Here is a 25,333-nt window from a genome sequence, read left to right on the forward strand (position 1 = left end):
AATTGCGTTCACAAGTTGTGCTGCAGGTGAAAACCTGACATTGTTGAAGTCAGTAGGTGTTTTTTCCACTGCCTACTCTAACAGCCTACAAAAATTGAGATTAGTAAATATACTAAAATTTTTTTGCATATTTATTTCTGAACTAAACGTTGTAGGCAAGAAGAGATCAAGCCAAAGATTTCCCCAGAGATCATTCAGTTTGAATCTTAGCTACTTATTGCCTGGAGGGCTCGATCAGTCACCTGATATTTCGTTTGTACCCACATTTGTCACTAGAGATGTTGCAAAACTGCAAAATCTACCAAGACCCCATGACAGGCATATTTTGCATATACAGTTGCATGTCAGTTCTTGTAATTACCATTAATATTCATACGCTCCTTTTCTTACAGAAGTTCTCACAAACAATTTCTACTTCTGTGAATGCTGATGAGGAATAGACTGAAGGGATCAGAAATAACTTGCTGGAAAATTTGTTATTTTGATTGGAATAAGTGTTCACGCATCTCTCAATGTTCTTCATTCAGGCCCACACTTGCAGAAGTCATCCTTTTCATTATTTATTGGTTTTAGTTTCCTGTATTTACAGAAACCAGCTTTTTACTTAGCAGTACAAGAAGGAAGTCAACATGACACCATTAGGAATAATTACAACTCGGTTTCTGCACAGAAGTAACTTATTACTCTGGCAGCTAAAGCAAAATATGTCAGTCAGATAGTCTTACTTCCAAGACACTGCAACTTTCCTCATCTAAAGTAAAACAGGCAGGATCTGATTGCTGCTCGCAGTGGAAGACTGGCAAGGGATTCATGTTATCACTTCAGTAGCAACTGACGATACACTGCAAAACATCTTACCCTACTCTACATCCCTCTGAGATCATCACCCAGCCACTTCCAAGCAAGTCACTCCTCTCAGGTTGCTAACACACAGTTAAGGGCTTCCAAGGGATCACTCAGAATTAAAGGCCTGTGCGGCAAGATCATTACGTTTCAAGAAATAGGAAGAAATTAGAGGCTGATTAAGAAAGATCATCAGTGCTTCTAAGCAGGGACCTAACCCATGCGCCGGGCAGGCTTCCACTACGTGTACTATTTGACAAATGCTTTTCCAATCATCTCTTGAATAACTATAATTAATAGCAACTATTTTACTCATCCTAGAGAATATTAAGTTACTTAAATCCTCTGGGGCTCCAATTCTGACCCATCTTAGGACATGATTCTCAAATACATTTTGCATGCTGTAATAGCTGCCAGTCAAAGAAACATCTTGAATCCCAGTTAATCAGCCATTAACCTCATGGTGCCCAGCCACACAAGAGAGATGATAAACCAACACCTGCAGGGCCCATGCTGCCAGGAGCACAGGGAGGCAGCAAAAGCAGCTGCAGGTCAGCTCTTGCATGCACAGGAATCGTTCATTAGAATGAATTGTGTCATGCTTAATCAGAGAAGGGAATTTAGGATGCATAGAGGGTGCCTTCTTTTGAGATTTTGACTTTGCCAACTTAACCAATGCCCTAAGCTCATGGATCCTTAAAAAATTAAAAGCTGAAAAGAAAAAAAAGTACCCTACAGTCCAGCAGGACTGAATTCTCACATTTAATCAGCTGGATCCGGATGTTCACATCCACAGCCAGTCCTTCAGTTAACCTATGATGAGAAGTAGTAGAAAGCTGTTAAAGATCATGTAGACATCCAGTACAGAGGGATGGAGATCACAGTTATCAGTTGTTTATGAGACAGCAGATATAAATGCCTGATTAATGGTTTCAGCTCCACATGCATCCCCAGGCTCTCCCTAAAGTCCTCTTTAGCTCCTGTCCCTCTCCTCATCTGTCCCTCATCAACTTGTCCCAAACCACCTCCAATACCTGCTTTTTCACCCACAGCTCTTATTCTCCCTTTTTCTCTGTTCTTCCTCAATAATCAAACCCCAAGAGGCTGATTTTCTTGGCAGCTTCCTCCACTAGCTGGAACAAAAAGTATCTCCAAGCTACCCAGAAGCTCTAAGTATAAAATGGCTCTCCTAAATATACATTTAATCTATGCCTTGTCCTTTGTACAATGCAAATATAGCCCCCTTTGAGAATGTATTGGTTCTCATGCACCTGTCACAACCAAGTTGGTTTATCCACAGGCTAAACACAAGCTTCCACTCAGTTCATCCTGTCTTTTAATGCTATATTTGGACAAATCTGGGTCTGCACACGTTCTCCTCCTGTACACCCCAGGAGTCTTGCACCAACTTCCACTAGGCCTTTGATGGAGAGCAGCCAGGCTGCTCATTAGTCCGTTAGGAAGCTGCTCATCAGTCCCATTCCCAAACTCCCCATTACTTCCATGGAATAGCTGCAGTAATTGGGCTGCCTATTTGTCAGGCCCGGATTAGCATTGCTTCAGCCAAACGCTAATGGCGCATCCTGCAGCGTGTCGCACCACGTCTCCTCAATGCCAATGCAGTTGTGGTTTTTGTCACTGCTTTTGGGTCTGTCCTGTTTATTTGTCAGGAAAATGGCAGAGTTTTAACAACATGCTCAGTGACCTCTGTTCTCAGCACTGCTTCTCGCCTGCACTGAAGGAGGGTGAGAACAAGGATAACACATCCTGCTTCTAGAAACAGTCCTGGGAGCGACTGAAGGTCTAGACAATGATGCCAGAGAATTAAAAGCAAGATTCAAACCTGGCCAGCAAATATTTAAAAGCTTCAAATATCTGTTATAAAACCAGCTTTGTGTTAATGGAGATAGCATGGGAAGGATCCTGCCATTTAAAGAAGCAGCTACTTCTCTCCACTTGTTTTGGAGTACTTGGGGAAGCACTGTGAAGCAGGCTCTTGCTCCTGATCTCAGCATCCACCAAAGAAAAGCACTGGGATCCACAAAACAGGCAAGAGGCAGCAGGAGTTGGGAAGGAAATAAAGGACCTATAAATAACTCTGATGCTACAGAGAGCGGTAGCAGCAGCAGAGTCTCAGTAGCAAGGTGTTGTTCATGGTGCTTCTGGCCCAGGGAGTGGGGTCCCCTCATCCCTGTGCCTCCACTATGTTAAACTGTGTTCAATACTGTCTAGGAGGTGAGGGGGCAGCAAGCTTAGAGCTGCCTAGGCTGACCCCCACCCTGGGAAGCACAACATGGGCCAGGAAAAACAATCTCTTGTAAAACCAGTAAAATCAGAGTTACCAACCCTCACCTCCAGCCCATTTAGGCTTAAGCTGAGAGCCGACCTAACTCTGCACAACCCATCTGGTCACTTCTACTGTCTGCAGGTTGTCCATCAATGAGAAGATGGAAGCACCTTGCTCCTGGCTGGTTTGAGAAGGAAAACCATGGCTTGTAATGGGACCCAGCACTGTGTGCCTGCTGCCACAGAGATGCAGTTGGACTCTAAGCATTCAAAACACTTTTGCTTTGGCCAACCTTTGTTGAGAACAAAAAACCCATCTTCCACAAATGATTGGAAAATAAGTGGAAAAGCTCTGAATCCCAGCTCTAGGATTATGCAGAGCTGGTTCAAAAGAATATTCGAGTTATTTTATTTCCTTTATACCGCAGATACCCAGGTCTAAAACTGACAAGTGAAATTCAGCCAAGTATCTTTCTGTGTGGAGAAAAGCAGCAAATTGTTTGTGCTCCATGAGCTCAGGTGTGCTGGAGGGTCACAAACTGAACCAAGGAAAATTAAGGTCTAAAATCTATCAAGCTAAAATGAAATTCCTTGCAGGGATGCTGGAGAGCTGGTCACAAGCAGAGACTGGGGCTGTGGAGTTTGCCTTTTCCCTCACAACTACACTAACAATAGGTCAGAAAAGGAGGAAACAGCTTCCAGCTCCTATTCCATAATGCTTCCCTATCTCCGTCTGAATACCCTCTGGACTTTCAACCTTAGACTCAGCTTGTGAGCTGCTCCAGCTTGTCAGCTCCACTAGTTCTAAGGCAGTGAGCTCAAACCTGCCTCCAGAAAAGATTTCCCTACAATACCCAAGAACATGGAAAGACAAGAAAGCAGCCACAGAGTGGGACAGCCCTGGACCTGTCATGAGCCCAAGAAGCAAACTAGAAAGATTAAAGTTCTTCAGTTTAATCCCCACTGGGCAAATTGCACTCCTTTATTTACTAAGAAACACACTGATTGCACTGGTATGTCTCAAGATACAGAGAGAAACTGGGTTTGTTGAGCTGGAACTCTGCTGAAGGCAGATATGCAAGAGCATAACAATGTATCAGGGATACTTTCATATGTATTTGTTAGAATAATCCCTGTGCTTCTCAGCCCAGCAATACTAGCACGTGGAGGGCTCAGAGGGTAGGATGCAGGGATAGGAAAATGCCTATGGAGCAAAACTACCAAGAAAGCAGCACTACCAGAGCTGGTACAATGCAAAGTCCATGTGGATCTGGAACAGCTTGGTAGGCTGGATGTTGTGCTGAGCCTTCCCAACAGCAGTGATTCAAGGTACATCAATGTTTTTAGGCTGCATCTAATCTAACAAGTCCATTAGGCTGCAGCCTATTCTGTGTAATTTCATAGCTATCAGAATCCCACCATTAGCTCCTTGCTGCTTTCCTTGGCACACTGCTTGATGGGTCTTGAACCTATGAGCATAGACTTGGTCTGCAACCAGGAAGAGACATTCCCTGCTTCCCAGCCTAGCTCATGTGCCACACAAGCACACCTAAGCACACTCCCCGAAACTCCCCTAAGCACATGAAAACCACTTCAGCACTTCCATCCCACACGTACCATAAGGGGCCTAAGCAGAGACAACAGTAGCACACAGCAGACAATGGTTCACCCTCTAGGAGACTGCTTTGAACCAGAAACCTCACACAGATTAAAAGGTTAAAGATACAGCACTACACAACTACACCACCCTTCACCACTCACCTTCAGAGGGGACGTGTGCAGAGAAAAGAAGTAACAAACTCCTACAAAGCACATCCCTCTGACAGACTGCTCATTCAGAAAGAGGAAACACAAAGCAGGTGAAAGGAGGTGAACTGATGCTCAAAGTTCAGACAAGATAGTCAATGAAGCTTGATAAATATTACCCATCATAGCACAGAAGCATATGAATGAAAAGGACATTGTCTAAACCCCAGCCATCCTGAATGCAGCCAGAGTACTTTATGCCCCTCCTCTACCTGCTATATTTCCCAGTTTGCACAGTAGTGAAAGAAAAGCAGCTTTCTCATCAGGTACTTCACTTTTCCTCATTAGCCCCCTTTCAAACATCACCTATTTCCCTTTTCTGTCAAAGGAGCACAACAGACAAGCTCCATTGCCTATGTTTCTGCTTTTCCACCAACAACCCTCACTAGGTGAGGTCCCCTATGCCTAAAAGCAATCCTCAGTAATTGCCCAGCCTATCTCTGGCTAAATCTTGTTATTAATCTCAGCTGACCACAGTCATTAGCAATGTCCTATATGGGAATGTTCACCAGGTGCCACCTCTCCACAATCTGAGAAGGTTCCAGTAAGAGGAGGGTCTGTGCATAGCGGCCAGTTATAAAACTCTCTGGTCATAGGCCCCAGACAAAGGTATCCTGGCAAAGCAATGGTGTAACTAGGCAAGAAGGGCTGTTTGACTGCATTGTCTTCACTCCAAGCACCTGGAATGGGGATTACTCATTCTCTGATGTAACACTGGCTTGGAGACAGTGCTGAGAATAAGAGGGCAAGTGAAGATGATGAAAAGCCACCAGCATCACCAGGAGACCCTGGGGAGCTTCCTGGCCTGCAGCAGGGAACAACTCACAGCCAGGAAGCAGAGGTGACAGAGAAAGACCCTCAAGGAGCTTGTTTTGATCCAGAAAGCCAGGTCTAACCTGAAAGGATGATTTGTTTTCCTGGTGGTAGTTAATCTTGCCAGTCTTGTTCTAATTCATTACATCGTGTTCTGACACAGCATAGCCTTGGCCATTAAGAGCCTTTGGTATTTTTTGCTACATTCCTTTCAAAAAGAAAAACCAAACAAGAACATAAATGGTCCAGCCCAGGGCTCTGGGGTTGCTGCTGCCTGCTGTGCTGAGTGCCCACATCCAACATGGTACTTAGTAGCTAGCTGTGAGCGTGGGGTCAGAGCCATGTAGTGATGAATGTATCCCAGTACTCCAACCTGAGACTGCTTTATGTTAGCACACTCGGTGCAAACTTTAAGGTGTGTTCATGCAGCTTTCTTCCGAGGAAAAACTGCAGCATCTTATGGCTAAATGTACTCCTCAGTAAGGAAAATTGTGACTGTCCCAGGGCTGTATTAACTATACAGTTACAAGTAACTATACAAGCTATAACAACTAACTTGACTGTTGTCTCTTGATCTTACAGGCTTCTCTGCTCTTCCTGTATGGCATATCTTGGTTTTGCAGAACAAGGTATTAGCACTTCAGCATGAGGTCCTCTTTCTCTGTCCAGCACTGATGCAACTGCTCAGTGTAAGGACCAGCAGAGTTCTTTGTTTCAGCTTCCTCCCCCTGGATGAGGAGCACGAGAGCCACCTTTGTAGAGCACGAGCAGCCAAAATGGCCCAAAGGAGCCCTGCTAGGGGCTGGTCGTGCCTCCCAGAGGTGCCCAACCATGATTCTCCCTCAACCTGGAGCCAGCATCTCAGCAGCTTTCAAGCATGGAAAAGTGCCCCTGGCCTTGGAGCAAGAATCTTTCCCATGCCTGGCAGGACACCAGTGGGCGCTCCAAAGCACTGGCACCCCTTGCATCACCTGTGCACCCCATTTCTTACGGTTGCAGGGGATGAGGACAGTGACCTCTGCAGTGCTCCTCAAGAAGGTATTCCGAAGTCTTCCCACCGCTATTCCGCTGAAAAAGCCCAATGACATTGGGCAGCTTCTGAAGCCGGTGGCTTTCATCTCCTGAGGAGCTGCTCCAGAAGGCTGAGGCAAGAATTCACTCCATCAGGAGAACTTTAAATGTGGCCCTGCCAGGAGCTGCCCTTTCAGCTCCTTCACCACCCTACAGCCTTCCTCCCTCTGCCTTCTCCAAGTAATTCCACCAGCTCCTCAACGACTTCCTCTGGGATGTCACTGTCCCAGCAGTGAAGCTGTGCAGGCTGTCAGTGGGGCACAGGAGGATGTGCTCCTTTCATCCCATGCCAGGGCACTGTGACTGCTGCGGGTACTGAGACACTGGGGTTTCTACCACCCCTCCACCCAGCATTCTCCAGAGGAAGCCTTTGGGGTGCTGGTCCCAGGCAGCCCCTGTTCCCGGGATGCTCAGCATTCTGCCCCTGCCCTTGGTGGCCATTTCCCATAGGTTGGAGTAGGCACTGTCAATAGACCACCATGGAAATAACACTGACCTTAAAAGCATAAGTGAGGAGAGGTTACAATGCTGAGGCAGACAGGGTGGGCATTTTCAGACCTTGAACATTTGCATCCATGCCCAAAGCACAGTGAGGTAAACAATGACTCTTCCAAAATATATTTGCTTACCTTGATTTGTGGCAATATGTTCAGATCTTATCTAAATCCCTGCAAATCTTTTTCCTTTAGGATTTAGTATTCAGTACTGACAGAGTAAGGAAGGTACTGTTCTTGCCAGTTTGCAGGTTGGTGCCAAATTGGTATGTATATTCAGACTATGTGAATAAGGGCTTTTATACCATATACATTCAGTTGGTTGGGGTGATGCCAGAGGTGAAAGAGACGGTTTTAGTTCATATGAGCTTTGCAGACATAGACAGCATGCATGATTTCCTCACCATTCCTTACCGATGCACCAACTTCTCTTTGCTACTACACTCTACGGTGAGGTCATCTTGGAAAGAAGTCCTGAATTGTTTTGTGGTTTTTGCCATATTTTCCCTTACACTTCAATAGCTCTTCTCCTTCTTTGGTCTTCATCCGTTGTTCAAAATGCTGCATACACATTTGTCACTGAACACATTCCCTTGTTCATAACCCTAAGCTCCCGCTAGGCTGGACCTCTGAGTGCTCCTACACAAATGAGCTCCTTAATGAACAAAGCAAAGCATCCTTTTTGTCCTGAAGCTCAGCTATGCTACATGTGTGAGCAGCAGAACACCATCTCCTACAACCCCAATTACCTTTTCAGGCCTCTCTGTACACCCCTGCTGCAGACTGGGTATCTCCAGTCTGTTCTGCAGGTTGTGCAGGCGAAATTGTTCAAAACCATTGATTTAACTGGAAATCAATATGCTGAAAATTGAACTATCAGTTCCTGCAAAGTGTGACATATAGCGGCATTTAAGGCAGGGCTAAGTGGAATTGCTTCTATTGCATTGCACAGAATACTAACAGGAATTGATTTCACCCTGCGAAGGCCTGGGTTTGTTTATCTAGTGGCTAAGGGTTTTTTTTGGTGGCTGCTCCTGATTTTGAATGCTTTGCCTAATCCCATGTTTAAAGCAGATGAGAGGGAGAATCAGGACACCCTGTGTAAAAGCATGCCAAGACTGAATGGGCAAGGAGGATTCAGCTCCAAAGCAGTGTTAGAAGCTGGAGCCCAAAGCAACTTCTATGTTTTATCTCTCCTTCTGCCAGCTCAAAATGCTCTCTCTGAAGTGAGAGCTGCTGTGGTCATCTGCACAAAGCAGGAGGACACCCTTGTTTTATGAGTGCATCACAGAGCAACACACTGGAAGAACACATGCTCTAGCCAAGCTCATAAAACCATCAACCTGGCACTGCGTGTCCTGGGCACTCCGCTGGTCCCTCAGGCCTCCTTGTGTGAGGTGGCACTTTCATCCTCACCTCTCAGAGAATTTTCCTTCCAGGATGCTGCAGGCAGGGTTTGACAAGAAAATCCCACATAAAACCTGTCTGAGATAGATCCTTTGACTACCAACCAAAAAAGAGGATAAATGGCTGCAAATGACAACACAAACCACATGCTCAGAAAACGAGCAAGCCACTACCAGTGACTGGGCTCAGAGAACTAGGACATACAGTGATGCTATTAGTTTTCCCTATCACAATGGCTTATCTACCTGGCATTCTCTGATGTCCAGGCTGAGAACTAATCGAGAACAAGATGCCAGACTCCCATTTTGTTGAGGAGACAGTGGATGAAGGTAACATCTCAGGCACGCAGAGGCAGCCTGATAGGAAATTCAGATTGCTGTTGCTGCTATCCTATTAACCAAAAAGTGTAACTTCAGCTCAGTAGGCAGGGGAAGGAGATGATTGTGTCTTGAGATACTTTTTTCTTCTGCCTCATCTAATAATGATTTGCTCATCCTTTTCTTTTGTTCAGGGAACGTTCATTAAATACAGAACAGGAGCAGGTGGCAGCACTCTAGTTTGGCACATGCTGCAATCCATAAGGGACTCATGTCTTTGCTCAGTAAGGTTTATCTTTCCCACGTCACATCTGTTGCATTGTGTCACTTTGTCCTCTAATGCTGTAGGTGTAGGGGCTCTTGGGTCCATCACTAACTGGCTCAACAGACAGCTAAGACTTAGTCATAGGTTTATCTCACCAATCTGGGTGTGCTTAAATCTCACATTAAATGGATGTCCTTATCTGTGATTATGCACACATCTTTCTCCTGTATTGCAAGACCAGAGGAAAACATGGCTCATTTTTTGCATTCCCTGAGGCTGGAGTCTCACATCATTCACACACAAAAGCCAGGAGCTACTCCATTAGTTAGAGTAATTCCAGCCTGCCCAAAATCAGAGGGGAGCCAGGCACCGAGTGGGCTGGGAGCATACTTCTGCTGTCAACAGCTGGAACAAGGGAAAATAATGCACTTCATTGATTACATCCCTAACATGATGCAAGGCAATAATTTGCCATAATCTTGCTTGGAATGTTTTCCACAGACACTCTGGTGTGAGCTGCTCAGCTCACCTGCTGTCAAGTATTTCCACAGCTCAGCTCTGCAGAAGAGAGACATTAATGTCAGTGTTGAAAAATTCATACTCAGATTCACTGCTTTACTTGCCAGGGATTTTAAGGCCAGAATGGACCATTATGATTATCATGATCTTCCTGATAGCACAGGCAAGCAAAGTTCACACCAGGGCTTCTACATCAAAGGCAGTGACTGGCAGCAGAACAGTGCTTGAAAAGGACACTGGACCCCAGTTCAAAAGAATCCATATCTATCTGTCAGTAACCCAACTCAGTGATTTAAGTACTGCCACTGCCCCAATGTGAACTTTATTTCTATTTGAATATATCTAGCTTTTACCTACAGCCAAACTCCTGTTATTCACATATTTTACAGGGTAACTTCTATTAAGTTACATAATTTCCTGCAATAACAAATGGACCTAGTGTTTTAGCAGTTATGGATCATACCTGCTTGTCAAAAAAGGAAATTAGAAGGCATTTCACCTATCAAAAGATGAGTTAGAATGCAGGTCACCCATGCCAAGTGCAAGGACATTGATACTTAAAGGAGTGGGAAGTGTAGGAGCAGTGGGTTTATGGTTGTTGTGAAGAGCATGATTGATACAGGTGCAAACAAACGGAGGAAAAATGATTGATATGTTTATTGTCTGAAGTTCAAGTTTCAACCATTTTGACTCAGCACTAAATGCATTAGGCTTTAGTGCCACTTAAGGAAGACACTGCTCAGCTAATTGCATTTGGAGGCTGCAGGCTCTGACTTTGAATTTAGAGACGGTCCAGCTCCAAGAAGTATGGAGTTCTTCCCAGTAAGAAATGAGGCTCTACAGTATCACAGGCTGCTTCCGTAATGAATAATGTGCAGGAACACGCAGCAGCAGTTCCCTTCTAAATGGGAGATTGGTTCAAGAACAAATTGAAACAGAAAAAGCAAATCTCGGTTTCTACATTTGTAAGGCTTGTAAGCCAAACAATCCACTACAATCACTATCAAATGTTTTTGTCATAACAAAACTGATTTTCCACAGCAGGAAAAAAGGAAGCTTGGGTTACAAAGGAAACCCCACAAACCACCTGGCAAGGGTTAAATACCCTTTTCATTTCCCACTGCTCTGCTCTCTGGGCCACCAATCAACACAGGGTTTAGCAGCTGACCTGCCCAGGTTTTTCAGACAGTCCTTGAGGAATTCATGATCAATGAATAATCTTCTTCATGAAGCAGCTCCTGCTGCAACACCAACATGCTCACAAAGGTTAGTCAGCTAATGAGACTTCATCACAAACCTGTGCATGAAAGAGAGGAGGGAGATGACTTACATGGATAAATGGCTGCAAACAAAAGAAGGCATCTTCAGCAACTCCTTCGTGTTTTCACTTCTGAGGAAAAACTTCAGGTTCTTTTAAGGATGACAGATCTATGACAGGATTTCTTTTAAAACGCTATTTTGTTCAATAAATCATGTAAATTCCAGCGTGTAAACTAGAGCATTACAGACAGCCTTGTGAATAATTAACTGCTCTTTTGCATGAGGGGGGAGGAAATACCCAATTCAGCGAATCAGGCAGGAAGCTGATTGTTTACCCCCATGAGGAATAAAAGGTTGGTCCTAAAAGGCTTGTGGGTTTGCTGGTGTGGAAAGAGAAGTGTTATTTTGTTCAGGATGTTGGTTTGAGATGGGGAATCTCCTGTGTTTTGAGCTGGCTGGTAAGTACCCTGCTTAAGCTTTGCAAGGCACTGATGATAGCTCTTTTCCTGCTCGTAAGGGCTTTTGTTTGGGGTTTGGCTGGTTGATTTCTTTTCTGGCGCCCTTTAACTCAACTTTCTGCTTTGGGAGTGATGGAGCAGGAGACATGAGCAGCAAAGGGGGGAGATTCTGTCAAGAGGAAGCTAGTGGTAGTAAGAACAGAACTGAATATATGTAGGAATTATTAACAAATACATGAATCTCTGCAGTCGTCCTAAAACCTGAGACCTGAATGTGTCTTCTGGGGACATCCTTTAGTAGCTTTAGTAAGGAAATTATTGCAATTCTCACAGTGATGGTGCCTTAAGCAATGAAAGCATTCAGGCCTTCAAAGAAATCTGTGTAAGAAAAGCTCAGCATACTTGTCAGTATCTCAGAAAGCACTAAGACCTTTACTAGGCTTGAATTTCAGGAGCATTGGGTTCTGGTAGTGCTGGGTTAAGTGTTAAGTCAGTTAATGCTAAAGATAAACTTTGCAGTGATGCTGGATCTTGTTCTTTCCCAGTTGAAGCTTCCAGTCTTTGAAACTGTTTTAACAATACCTTTTACTTGGACACTAAAAGCAACTAAATAGGGAGTTACTCTGACTGCAGGAAAAATGTCAGCTTTGCTTTTGCAGGGCTTTCTGCATAAATGCCTCTAGACCCATTAAAGTGAAATATGCCAGCCAAAGGTGCTACCTTTGTGGTTAAATTGCTGTGATGTGATTTATTTATCAGAATCACAAGGTTCAACCAAGCCACTTACTGTAATATCTCTGTGAGAATAACAACATTATCAAGAAGCAAAACACATTACAAAGAAAAACTTACTGTTGCCTAAAAGAGTTCTTGGCTGCCCCAGCTCTTTTTGACCAAACACTGCTGCTGTCTCTTAGATAGCAGTTGATGGTTCTGTAATACATGCACATGTATTTGTACTGATTGGAAGCTGGATGTGGGAATAAATTGTAGTATATCATGCCAGGCTGCCTGTAAAATGGGTTGTTCTTGAGGAAAGTAGCATCTGCAATGTATCTTTGGTGTAAAAGAGTTGTATCTACCAGCATGACAAAGCTTTGCATTCCTGCAGTGCCAAGTACCTACAGATTTAAAGGCAGTATCTAAACATTTACTCTGTGGCTAATTATGGAACAGTCTGGTAGGTCAGTGTTACTAGCTGCTGCCTTTGGAGGACAGAAATAGGCTAGTGAGGTGATCTGGGTATACAGCAAATACGGCAGGGCTGGGGTAAGAGCTTATACCTGCTGACGTGTGGTACATAACCTGTTCTCTACACACCTCTAGCTGGAGGGCTGCAGCACCTGAGAGTTTTCCTCTGCTCCCAAGGTACCTGTAACATGTCCCTTACAGGCAAGGTGTCACAGCAAAGGAGCACAGTGTTGGGATCCCTGTGCTGTGCACAGGCATATCAAAGTGAGGAGATGTGATTTGTCTCCTTACCCCCGGTCTAAGGAGTTCACAGCATCCTCTGCACAGCTTTGCTCGTGAATTCCCTTTTGTTGGGAGTTTTGACCTGCTGAAGCCTGGTTCCCTGTTGCATAAATACTTGTATCAGCTTCCTTATAACACTTTGTGCAGGGTTGTGCTTTCTCAATTCCCTCCTTCCACCTGCTCTTCCAAGGGGACCACAGTCCTGCTAGTGAGATCAGTCTGTTGCTATGGAAATCTTTGTCACAAATGAAGACTTCACAGCAAGGCGGTGGTATTAAAACCAGACATTTACATATGCCTCTGGCTCTGGGGGGATTTGGGTCGCATCACTGAGTGCAGTGGAAGATGCAGCTGCTTTTCTGGTCCACCCAAGGTGGTGCTGGCCTGGGAGACACAGGGTGGTGGACGATCCCTGTATAGGTACCCAGGGAAACCTCCAAGCTGTGTCCTGTGCCTTTTTGCATTGGCCTGCTGGAATATGGGTCACCAACCACTCCACCAGCATTAATGCCTCCTCCTCAAGACACACTTGAGTCTCCTCTGCAGTGCTGTGCTACAGAGCAACAATATCAGCAGCTGAGAGAGTGAAGCTGAGGAAGAGTATTGGAAATGGCTATGTAGGGGGGACAGTGTTGAACCCAACAATGCTGTGGGGGCATGCAGCCTCCTGAACGTCAGAGAGGGGGATTAAAACTTCCCCCTGGGAAGGGAGTTGGGGTAAAAGGAGTAATCCAAATGTGCCATCTTCACATTACTTCCCCCTAAGCGTTGCTAAGTTTAGCTGTATCGCTTCCAAGAAGAACTACTCATCTAAATCCCAGGGCCTGGCTTTGAAAATTTCAGCACGTCCCCTGTACTGCAAAATCAAAGCTTCTTCCCTGCTGAATACACCTTTGATCAGAACTGGGAGAAATATTTGCAACCATGTGAAACTTGAATGATTTGGGGTTTCATTACACACTTGAAACTCAGACCATTTTCATCAAAGGCATTGCTAAAGTTCACCAACCCTCTAACAGAACCTTTGATGGTTTATGGCTTGTGTTTTGGGTGAAACTCGTGGGTTTGCTTGACTTTTTTCAAGTGAAACTAGCTGAAAGTGGCTTTGACTGCATTTTGAGAACTTTGAGTCATAGAAGCAGCAGCCAGCTGAATTTTGTTGCCTTTACAGCTGCTGCATGGTGTTATCTTGCCATAAAGGGTAATTCTGCTGAAAACCAGTAACAGGGTTTGTGTTGTACCTGGCTGAGAAGGTGGCAGAGAATGCTGGTAGGGCTGTGTACTGCTCTTGTTCCTTTTGGATTGGAGACCCCCTATCAGCAGCAGGGCTTGGCATATCCTGGTGCTAAGAAGCTTGCCATTTCTCAGTGCTGACAAATACCTTGCCCTCAACCAGCCTGGGGGCTGCACTCAGGGAGATCCCAGCTTCTGGGAACACAGGACTTTAAGGAGTCCAATCTATTCTTGTCCTGGTTCTCAGTCCCCAGCAAGGTCTTCATCCTCTCCGATGGTTTAGTCTCCAAAGTGCCTGTCCCTTGCTCTCTTGCCTCATTAACAGTTTCTGCACCTCCTCTTGCACCCTCCCATGGCTGTGAGCTGTGACCCACTGCTGCTTGCTCAGAGCCATGCTCTCTGGCAGTGAGGCTCCCTCCCAGATTGGCAGCCAGGGCTCTTGGCTCTGCTCATCCGAAAACCAGTCTGGTCCAGGCAGAATGGGCTTCTCTTTATCACTGCAAGGGAAGGGGGATCTTTCACTGAGAGTCACATGCTCAAAATACAGAGCTGTCCTGGTAGGATGCTTGAAATCCATTCTCCTGCTACTCTTGGTACACAGCAAAGAGAAGCATGAGGGGGAAAGCACTGACTTATAATAAAGGGCCAGAGTAGGTGAATAAATGTTATATTTTCCATCTGTGCAGGCTTTCGCTCTGTGTGTGTATTGTATTTTCAAGTCTGAGTTCTCTTCTGTAAATCACTGACATTTCCAGAGCAGCATTTCCTACCTGCAACCATTTGCAAGCCTTCAGAAGTCAGCACAGTCAGAGCCTCTGCTATGCGTTTCCATTTCTCCATTTCAATTCCTTTTTAACTTCCCTTTGGAAGAGCTGGAGCTTTGTTTTGATTGATCCTTGGTCCAAAGGCACAAGCTTCAGGAAACTGCGATGTCATTCTTCTGGCTTGGGAGAGAGATGGGGAAGGTACATTTGCATTACATGTGTCTACCTGAGAAGCTTGTTCACGTTTAGATGCAGACTTTTGGATTGAACTGACACACGGGCTTTGGAAAAATCATGTGTGTGACTGCAGCACAGCAAATGCTGGTACATGGCTGCAAGCGATGCTGAGAGTGCCTCGAGGGATTCTAGAAATGTCCAGCACATTGTACTCACTGCAATATGTAACTTCTGTGGCATGAAACTTGACCCTTGGCAGGGTTTCCTTCTCTTCCACAGGCAAAGTACTGGCACTTTGTTTTAATTTTGGGTGTGCTTAGCTTGAACCAAAGCATCCTGCTTTGAAATGCAGCGTTTAGTTTCAAATGTGACCTGAAGTGGTACTTCCCTGGTTCTGATAATGCTGTGGGGACACTGTTTGCTGCTTTCTCTGCTGTTTCTCCAATTGTCTGACCACCCCACCCTGATTCTTGTCTCAGTCAGAGCTGCAGTGCATTATGGCACAGCTCAGAGTACTTGTCCATAGTGAAGAGCAGAGCTGTAAATAAAGCCCTGGGGAAGCACATCAGCAGACTGGATCATGAAACAGCATCCTCTGGATTTGGGCTCTCCACAGTCACTTTACCTTATAGTTAAAAGGCAGCTGCAGCATGGACATGGTGCAGAACCCCCTTGGATGCACAGCAGACTGCCTCTGAGATATTACCCCAGCACACAGGCTGCTGCAGCAAAGGGAGCTATTGAGTTTCAGGGCAAGCTGTAAACCCTGCACCAGCTCATGGTGCTCATATCCCTCATGGTTTCAGCGTGCTCAGGCCCTGCTGCTAAGCCCTTCTTCCTTAGATGTGTCTGAGTGCAGTGAAGCAGGCACCCAGATTGCTCAGGGCTACTGGAGCTGCCTCTAATGAGGGCATTAGGGACATGACCTCCCTGTTGCTGATGTTAGCATACAGAACAGACAGGAGCAAACCTGATTTGCATCAGCTGAAGTGACGTGAGAGCAAAGTGAAATCACATGTCCTCATTAGGAAGCTCAACAGATAGGGATGAAAGTCATAAGGGACTGTAAACTCTGCAGGGTTGGTTTAGTTAACATGGTTACAGCCTGCCTCTCCATCTTCTCTGTGCATGTCCTTCTCTCTCATTACAAGAATGCTTTCCTGCTTTATGCCCTCTTGTTTAATAAATCAGAAGGAAAGCTGCACTGATTTACTAATCTAATCCTCTTAGACTGACTCCTCTCAGCACTGTACTTGTGCTGTGAGTGACCACTGCTTTGCATAATAGCCAAACATCACAAACAAACCACAAGTGAGCCGCAAGAGGTAGGCAGGTCTTACACCAAAGCAAATTCAAGGCTGGATTCGTTAAGTCTGCATTGGACTAGGCAGTCAGGAAACATCATTTCTGTTTGTGCACCCAGGGCATTGTAAGCCTGGTGGATCCCTAGAAGGGTTTAGTAAGTCTCAAGCTCTCTCTACCTCCCTAAAAGCAAGATCAATGCTATGCCATGTGAACATGGGCAGAAACTTTCTCTTGGGTATCCTAAGGAGATACAAGCTGTCGGGAAACATAAATTATTCCTCAACTGCATCTGAATGACTGCCCCATTGCCCACTTCCAGCTGATGTCTGGGGACTCTGAGGTGAGGTTTTCAGATGCTGCCTGTCCCCAGCAGGTCTGCAAAGTTGCACACAGCCAAAGCTAGAAAAAAATGTGGAGATGCAGCAGCTTGGGAGGGTGCTGTTCGTGCACGTGGTGTCCCAAGGGGGTTGGAGTCTTTGCCTGTGATGCCTGTTGAGCGTGGGTTTGGGGAGGTGCAGCCTCTGTAGCCGAGGGCTCTCTGCACTCCTGGCCCATTACAGCCATGCTCTTCTGCCTTAGAGACATAGCTTCAAGAATGAGGATTTGTGGCAGGTGTCTACTCAAACTGCACTAATACTATTGTGGGGGTGTGTTTTATGTGTGGATGTAGGAGTCGGATCAGGATAAATGGTTCTGCAAATCTAAGAGCACAGGAAAATGCAGGCAGCAAATGTAAGACTAGAATGAGGGTCAGTTATCATTAGTCAAGCTGATCTGAAGTGGTGAGATGAAGAGGGACAGTTTCTGTGTTAACTCCAGGCTGCTCTGCATGTGTGAAGGAGGGCATGCTGACAAGGCAGGCTACAGACGTGAGGGCATTATGGGCCTCTTATCCTGGCAACAAACACTAGCAAAAAGGCATGGGACATGGTCTAGTGACCCAGATTAACTGAGCAGTGTGGATTCTGGGTTTTTAGAATGCACAGAAGCCCTTGCTGTCACCTATTACTGTGGGTGTTACTGAGCTGGTGAGATCAAAGCCAGCAAGGGACTGGCTTCCCGAACTGCATTCCTGCTAGATCACTACCTAAAGTGTGCTTTGGCGAAGCAAGGGCTGAGGTAAGAAAGGAGAGTGAAGCTGTGGAGGAAGGGAAAAGGTTGTGTGATGGAGGGAAACGGTGATGCCAGTGATGATCCCAAGACACCTGGGGTGCCAGGAAGGGTGCTAAGACTGATTGAAATCAGGATGTGATAGGAGAGGATTTCTGAGGAAGGTTAATAACCTAGAAAGTGCTAACTAACATTTACTGTCAAGGCTGTGTCCCAGAATAGCAGATGTCTGTGTCAACAGCAGCAAGAGGCAATGAAAGGACATTGCACAATGCTGCATGCATGCAGGCTGGAAAGTGGAAGAGGGCAGTGAAGCATGTTTTATCAGCTGCTCACACAGTGCTGTGCAATCCCATATGTGACGGTTCAGGATGAGGGCACTCCGACTGAAGCACACAGCTTATAGCTGCAGCAGGTTTTCTGTGGGTGTGCACACACAACGTGTGTCCAGATCAGCTGCGATGTGTACATGTGGCTGCTGACTACTGTGTGCAAACCATATGGCATGTGAGAGCAAGCCAGCGCATGCATTGTCAAGGGAGAGCAATCCTCCCTTCTTACTGCGAAGAATGTGTGCTTTACCTTATGCCAGGGGAAAGAAGTTCAGAAGGAGCGACGAGAAAAGCAGCCTGTCCATAGGGAGATGAACGCCTGTCAGGCATGGGGATTAAATGGAAGCACGACAAATCTGGATTGTTCATGCCAAAACCAACTTTGATTACTCTATAATTCAACATGTGTTACCAGCTCCTATTATTAGAAAGCCAAACTTCCTCCACTGTGGGAAGAGATGAGATGGAGCTTTCTAGCCTTGTAAGTTAATTACAGTACACATGTTAAAAGCAGCATCTGTCTTAGTCAATCTAGTTGATTATTGCAGCACTTTATTTTTAGTTATCATCAAGGTGAAGGATGACACTAATATAAGTGGAGAACTTCCCACAGATCTTGCTCAACTAAGTATTCTCCAGTACCAGCTATGTCAGATCTGGTGGGTCTCCTCTTCTGGAGCTGGGCCAGGTGAAGCCCTTGGTCTTGTCTGTATAACATGCTTTTGACTGCAGAGTTACAACAAAGATACTGAGACCTGGCTATTAGAGTCAGCTGTGAAAATGCTATGGTTGTTAGATATTTGTGGTACTCCAGTGGCCAAAATGTTTGATGCTCCACTTCTATTCTGAGCTCTCTCTGATGCAAACATTTCTGGTCTCATGACTGAAATGCTTTGATTTATCACATAATCACACCCTGTTCTTTCCTTTATGTCTAATTCTCCTGCCTGGTATCATTTCAACTCTTGGACAAGATCTACAATGTGTGAGTGTCAGGGTGACTGACTAAGCCAACAAAAGCATGCCAGATGAGTTTTCTTTGTAAATGTGGGAAGCTTCTCCCAAACAACTGAGGCCTGGCCTTGGCTGAAAGCTCAAAGTATGGCAACAACTCCTCCCTCCTGCTTTAGGACCAGTGGGTGGATGTGGTGCTGGTGTCACACAGGAGGTATGGAGTTAGCATTCACGGTATGTTTATGTGCTCTTGGCTGCCACAATACTGATGGAGCTGGGAGGCTGGCACTGACACCATTCCTCATGACGTGCAGGGCTGGGGAAACCTTGGTTTGCTTTTCTATTCACAGCACAAATGAAAAGAATTTGTTTCCTTCCCAAAATCACATGAACAGGTAAAGTGAGAAATCTTGAGCAGCAAAGCCCATTCCCTTTGGGTTTGAAAGCAGCAGCCAGGCAGCCCAGCAGCACTTGTAAAGCCCAGTTAATGAGCAGTGTGGAGAAACCAGTCTGCTGGCAATGACAACCTCCAGGGATGCTCTTCCTGGACCTGATTTGTGATCTTATGGTCAGGAAACCTAGTTAGGTGGTGATGGCGAATGGAAAGAGCATTATCCGATCCTCATCAAATCTAAAGCAGTAATACTCCATGGACCTGTGTTTATTTTCATAAGAACACTTCTCAAAGGTCTTTGCTTTCCAAGCTTGTATTTCTCAAAGCCTGCTAGTAACACAGCTTCTGTGTGTGGTTTCAGCAGAGGTATTGCAGGTGCCAGCTGTGGTGTTTGTGTGACAGATGTGTGTGCAGACACCTTGTGTAGCAGATCTGGTACCTGTTTAGCAGACCAGAAGGAAACCTGAACAGGCTGACTAGCTCTATGTCCTGTAGCAGCACAGGAGGCTGATGCTGTCTGATACGAGATCACACTTCCCTGGGTTTTGTGCAAGGACCATTTCCAGTGTCAGTTTACCATTCTTGTGATTCCCATATTTTGCTTTGCTGCTCATCCTTCCAGAAATGGCAGAACAAAATGTAGCTAAAAAAGGCAATTCCTGACTCTTTACTGTGAAGCTGGACTTGAAATATTCAACAAGAGTCATCAAAAGGTGGCTGTGATTCCTGATGCTTTCTCCAACCTCATCAGAAGGAAACCTCCATCATCACTGCTCCTCCAGAGCACGAGAACACAGACCTGGGCACAATCACCAAGGGCTTCTTGCTTCTCCAAGTCTCCATGCAGGAACTGAAGCAAGAGCAGTGTCATGCTCCATGATTATGGTACTTGCATGCTGCACACGGACTATATTCACTTTCCAGCTGTGAGCCCAATATGAACTTACGGTTCATGTGTGATGGGGCATGCAGTTTGCTTATAGTAAGAAGTGATATGCCTGATACCTTAACCAAATGTAGTCTCCAAGAGAGATGAGAGGTATGAACAAGCAGGTATTAAGAGAAGGCCTTTGGGTATTTCTGACTCATGCTGGAGTCCCAGCAGCTCTTGAAATACTTTGAGGAGCAATCATGACACACTTTGAGAAGCCACCAGCTGGTTTTCCAGACAAAATGCAGACAAATTAGGCTGGTAGGGAGGGGAATTAATGTCCCTTGGGACACCAGCAACATGAGATACAGTAGTCCTGTCCCCTTAAGTCCTTCTATTTGAAGCGGGCCTGTGCCCCACGCACAGGGTGTCTCCAGGATCAGTCCCAGAGGAACAGCTGGAGCAAAGCAAACTTCATGAGCAGTGGAGCTGTTGTGTCCACCTCCCACTGACTACTGAGGGAATGTGTTTATTAAGGAACAATTAATAGTTGTGTGATCACAGAGAACTATTGCTCAGTGGAGATAACTTCAGAAGGTCACAGTTGCTGTGTGTTTACTCCCAGGAGGTCTCTGAAGCCACTGTGGTATGAGGAGTGGATAACACCATGTACTTGCTCACTGCAGGGAATGGCTCCCACAGCCTGTGTGAGGCTCATCTTGCTGCACCTCCTCATCCCGCTCTGCCCATCCCTCCAGCCTTGTGCTGGGGTGACCTGAGCATGAGGGAAAACTTCTTCCCATGGCTCGGCTGTTCTGCAGTGAGTGGCCACAGTGCAAAGGGCTCCTGTTGGCGCTGGAGCCCCTCAGCACGGCAAGCATCCTGGGCAGCCAGGGATGCAGCTGCTGCTGGCATCGTGTGAGTTCACCCGCGCACAGCCAGGGTATTAGACTTGACTTTACTGTTCCTGTAAGCCAGGAGGAGTGACTGACATGGTGAAAATGCCTCTGCTCAGTGTGAGCCTTTGTAGTGCTGCAGCCCAGGGATAAAGTGTTCAAATGAGCACCCTGAGGGAGCCTTCTCCCATCTTACAAGAGCTGGAGTTATTTGCAGAGACTCCTCACCTGCGCCTGGATGCCTGCCCTCATCCTCGGCTACCCACAGCGGGGAAGCACTGCCAGGTGAAAGCAGATGAAAGATTGCTGCTCATTTGGTGACAAATAACTTCCAAGCCCATCCAAGAGACTTTCAAGTTAACTGCTCTCTTTGTTCCTTTTATGTCTTCTCTTTGTTTGGTGAGTGCACTAATGCAAGCTCCAAGTAAGCATCTGTACTGTAAGACACGAACAAATAGGGAAAGGTAATAATATCCAAAGGTTTTACAGGAAAGGTTAAAAAGGGAAGCAGACTACAGAGACTGCTGAATAGTGGTTTGCTTGACTGATGTTACAAAGGCAAAAGACAGAAGAAAAAATCCTCAGAAAATGCCTGTGAGTGGTGATTACTTTCTCAGAAAGCCTTGCAATTAGGCATGAAAAGAGTCCTCCCAAGCTTCTAAGATGCATTAAAGATGTTATTATGAAATAATTAAGCTACATGGAATAACCTGAGATTGACTCAGTCCCCTACCTCCCTATCTTGAGGTCTTTATGTGGAGGCAACGTAACAGGTCTTAGCAGCCCTCAGAACAATATGATGGCTCTGGCTTCCTCCTGCCCTGTTCCAGCTATCTGCAGTGCACACTGTCCTGCCTAAACTGGACAGGAAAGGTGAAATGAGCTTTGTGTGTTAATAGCATCATCGTAAGCCTACACAGCATCATTGTAGGCTTACACAGCCAGAGCCCTGACAGCACTGACTCCTGACCTTAGGATCTGTCTATGAGCTCAGGATGCACAAGAGCTGCTTGCCCTTGTACAAGTTACTCACTGCACACAGAGTGTAAGGAACACCCAAGTATACAGGTGAGCAGCATCTCTGCTTCTCCAGGGATCTTTCATCTAGAACAAGCATTGCTGAGGACAGAAGTGACAAGACTGGATTAGTTCACTCTTAAATCCATTCAGCAGCTGATTGGTATCTCCTATTCATCTTTTCCATATTTACTCTGCTGCTGAGAACTAGAAGCCAGTGTTTTTTTTCAAGCAAATGTTATATGTGATTGTGTGTTTCTTGGAAGCTAAAAGAAAGATTCAGTAGTGTGAAAGCCCATAATAGTGTCAGTGCTGGAGCTGAGGTATTTATTGGAGCAAGGCTTTCCTTTTTCTCTCCCCGCTCACTACACACTCCATGGAGACCCACTGTCAGTGTTGGCCTGGAGAGGCTGGTCCAGAGCAGGTCTGTTGGTGCTGCCTGTGGAGTGAGAATGGCTGCAGGCAGCAATGCAGGAGCCGTGTCCCACGTCAGGCTGCCCTAAGAGCTGGGACTCATAAGCATGGACATAATCCTTCCCACTGTCCTCATATCTGGTCAGCTTTTAAACCCAATGCAGTCAAGCCAGAAGTCTGTGAATGGCCTCATTTGTCGACAAAAGGAATGAGCAATACAATTGCACTACACAGCTATAAACTGAATTACTGAAACTACAGAAGCCCCATAAAACCAGTGAAACAGCAATTAATAACACTTGGCTCTGGAGAAGAATTAGGCAGGGCACATCCTGCTTGGTTCAGAAAGACAGGGGCAGCTCTCTCCATCCCATGGAGTCCATGCTCTGGGATTACATTTGTGATTATTGACATTCCTTAAATCTCCAGTCTGTTACAATCTCTCTTCTTTCTCCCCTAGGCCAAGTGTTGATATGCTCCTGGAATATTGTTATCCTTAGCTTAGTCTGCCTCGGCTCACAAGAGCTCCCACCTTTCCACCTACTGCCAGAGGTGCCTGTACAGTAGAAGGTATTACTGACTGCAGAGATCATCAGTATTTGCAGTGAGGCTGAACTGGCCCAGCTCTCATGGCTGTGACATTAGAGATGTCTCACAGATGTAGCACTGCTGTAGTAAGTAGAGGCTCTTGGTTTCATGTGTCACTGTAGCTTCCAACCCTCTCCTTTTCCTTTGCTATGGTTCTGCTTTTTCTTGGAGACTGGAGTAGTTTTACAGAGTCACTTCCATTCTATCTATCTGCCTACCTATCTATCTGTTTGGAAAACCATCATCTCCAGTAGCTACAAGATCTCTTCAACCTATCTGCTGCTCCAAAGGATAAAAGACTCAGCCCTGCACGGAATCTTGTGCTATTGCCACAGAAGCCATGAGATGCTGGTGTGAGCACCCAAGCCAAGAGCTCAGTGAACCAGCCATCAGTGCTACATCTCCTTTCACCAGATGGATCCTCCTTATGCTTGTGTCAGCCAAGTACCTAAACACATCTGCTGCACGCTTGAGGAAGAAATTCTCCATTGCTGCTCCCACACTCAAGTATTTTTCGTCTCCACCAAGAACTGTACTGGGGTGATGGTCTTTCCCAAGTGCATTCCTATTAAAGTCAGTGGTGCAGAACCCTTGGTCTGAGTGGAAAAACAGGGTTTGACTCTGAGGGTTTTACTTGGGTGGGGAGGGAGGGATGAAGAAGTTTCTTTCTGGGATTGGCTGCTGAGGAGAGATGTAATGTATAGGAGTTATGGACTAACGATGTGTAGGTTTCCTGTTCTGATATTTGCTTTCATATCTTAAACTCAGTTGAACTGCGTATATTGTCAAGCATTTCTTTTGGAAAAGCCTGGATTAATTAGCTGCAGGACTTAATACAAGTCCTGAGAAAAACACTTTGTGCTTTCTGACATTGCCTTTAATGTAAAGTCTATTTGACAGGAGGTTTTCAGGAGCCTGTGCCTGATGACTCATCTAAAGCACAGTGGGGAGCCTGCATTCCCATTTACCTTGGTGGGAAATGATACATACCCTCCTGTTAGCATGTGAGCACTGTCTGATCAGTTTCTTTGAAAGGAAATTTCATCCCTCTAGAAGACCTATGTCTTTTATGGCAGGACTTGGCACTCTAACCTAGGTCCAGCTTTCTTCACATCAGTAGTATGCTCCCAAGCCCCACTGATGGGCACCAGCCATAGCACCTCATGCATTTCTAACATAACAGTCACTGTAGCCTGTGCTTGATCCACTGCACCCTTTGCTGAGCTGCTCAGTCCTGCTGGACCACTGTCAGGGTTCCTCAGGCAAGACTGAGGTGCTGCCTGGCATAAACCATCCTTCAGGACAGTTCTGCTGTCTCAGGGGATCTTCTTTTGCACTCTCTAAGGGAAAAGTCTGTCTCCAGGGGTACAGAAACCAGGTCCTGGGGGAGAAGAAACAGTTTATCTTCTCTTTAACCCTATAGAGATCCAAGCAGAGGGCAGCACTGGTGCACAGAAGCTGATCAATGTCCTTCCCACATTGGAATGTGATGGAATTAAGGACCAGGCACTCTGCAGCAGAACCTGCTGAGAGCTCAGGGTGCAATTGGGACACCTGGGAAAGAGACAGTGATGGAGGGGCTCTTCATCCCCATCTTGTTCACTGAAAGGAAATAGCACAGAGCTCCTTGGCTATTCTGCTTTGTGCTGGGAAATGTCACGAGGCACCTGGGGTGCTGGCAGACTGTCTGATGTCCTGTCTTGGCAACTTGTTATTCCAAGGTCCCAGAGTCACAAAGGACAGAAAGCACATCCTGAGCACAAGTAGCTTGAAGGCTTGGTGTTAGTTTAGATGGAGAAAATCAGTTTCATCATCGGAATGGCAAGAAGCCTTTGCTTTTTTTTCCTATTTTAATGAAAGCTGCAAGTCTGAAGCAAAGAATAAAACCCATGGGGACACTCTAAACCCTCCATCCAGATTTTTCTTCCATGCTTGACCATTTCATGTGCTTCTGTCAGTGCAAAATGAATGAAAGGTTTCAATCCAGCTCCTGGTGGGAAAAATGCTCCCATCACAACTGGCACTAATTGGCTCCCTTGTTAGCAGCCTTGGAGAGAAGGCAAGGAGCAAGCTGCCACGTAGGCTGAATCTCCTGCAAGCACCAGCAGGACTTGAGCTCCTGCCTCAGCAGCTTGTATGATGGGCTGGGAAGTAGGGAAGCAAGTCCTGACGTTTTGCCTCTTTTCAGGAGTGTAACATCAGGGTCCTCTTCCTAGGCCTGCCGACTTAGCATTAAATTCTCTTAAACGATGTTTGTGGTGGAAGT

General features: G+C 45.8%; 1 protein-coding gene across 2 annotated transcripts in view; it reads left to right on the forward strand.

Annotated features, from left to right (window-relative positions):
• Positions 1-11,410: 11,410 nt before the first annotated feature.
• RALY (RALY heterogeneous nuclear ribonucleoprotein) overlaps positions 11,411-25,333 on the forward strand; it is a 152,402-nt gene continuing 138,479 nt past the window's right edge. For both annotated transcript variants that reach the window (XM_061375479.1, XM_061375481.1), the window contains exon 1: positions 11,411-11,539. The gene's annotated coding sequence lies outside the window, so the exon portion shown is untranslated. The remainder of the gene's footprint in view (positions 11,540-25,333) is intronic.

This window comes from Neopsephotus bourkii, unplaced genomic scaffold (assembly GCF_033783945.1).
Source record: "Neopsephotus bourkii isolate Nb327-2 ecotype Australia unplaced genomic scaffold, CSIRO-AGI_Nbou_v1 NB_1663, whole genome shotgun sequence".
NCBI lineage: Eukaryota > Metazoa > Chordata > Aves > Psittaciformes > Psittacidae > Neopsephotus > Neopsephotus bourkii.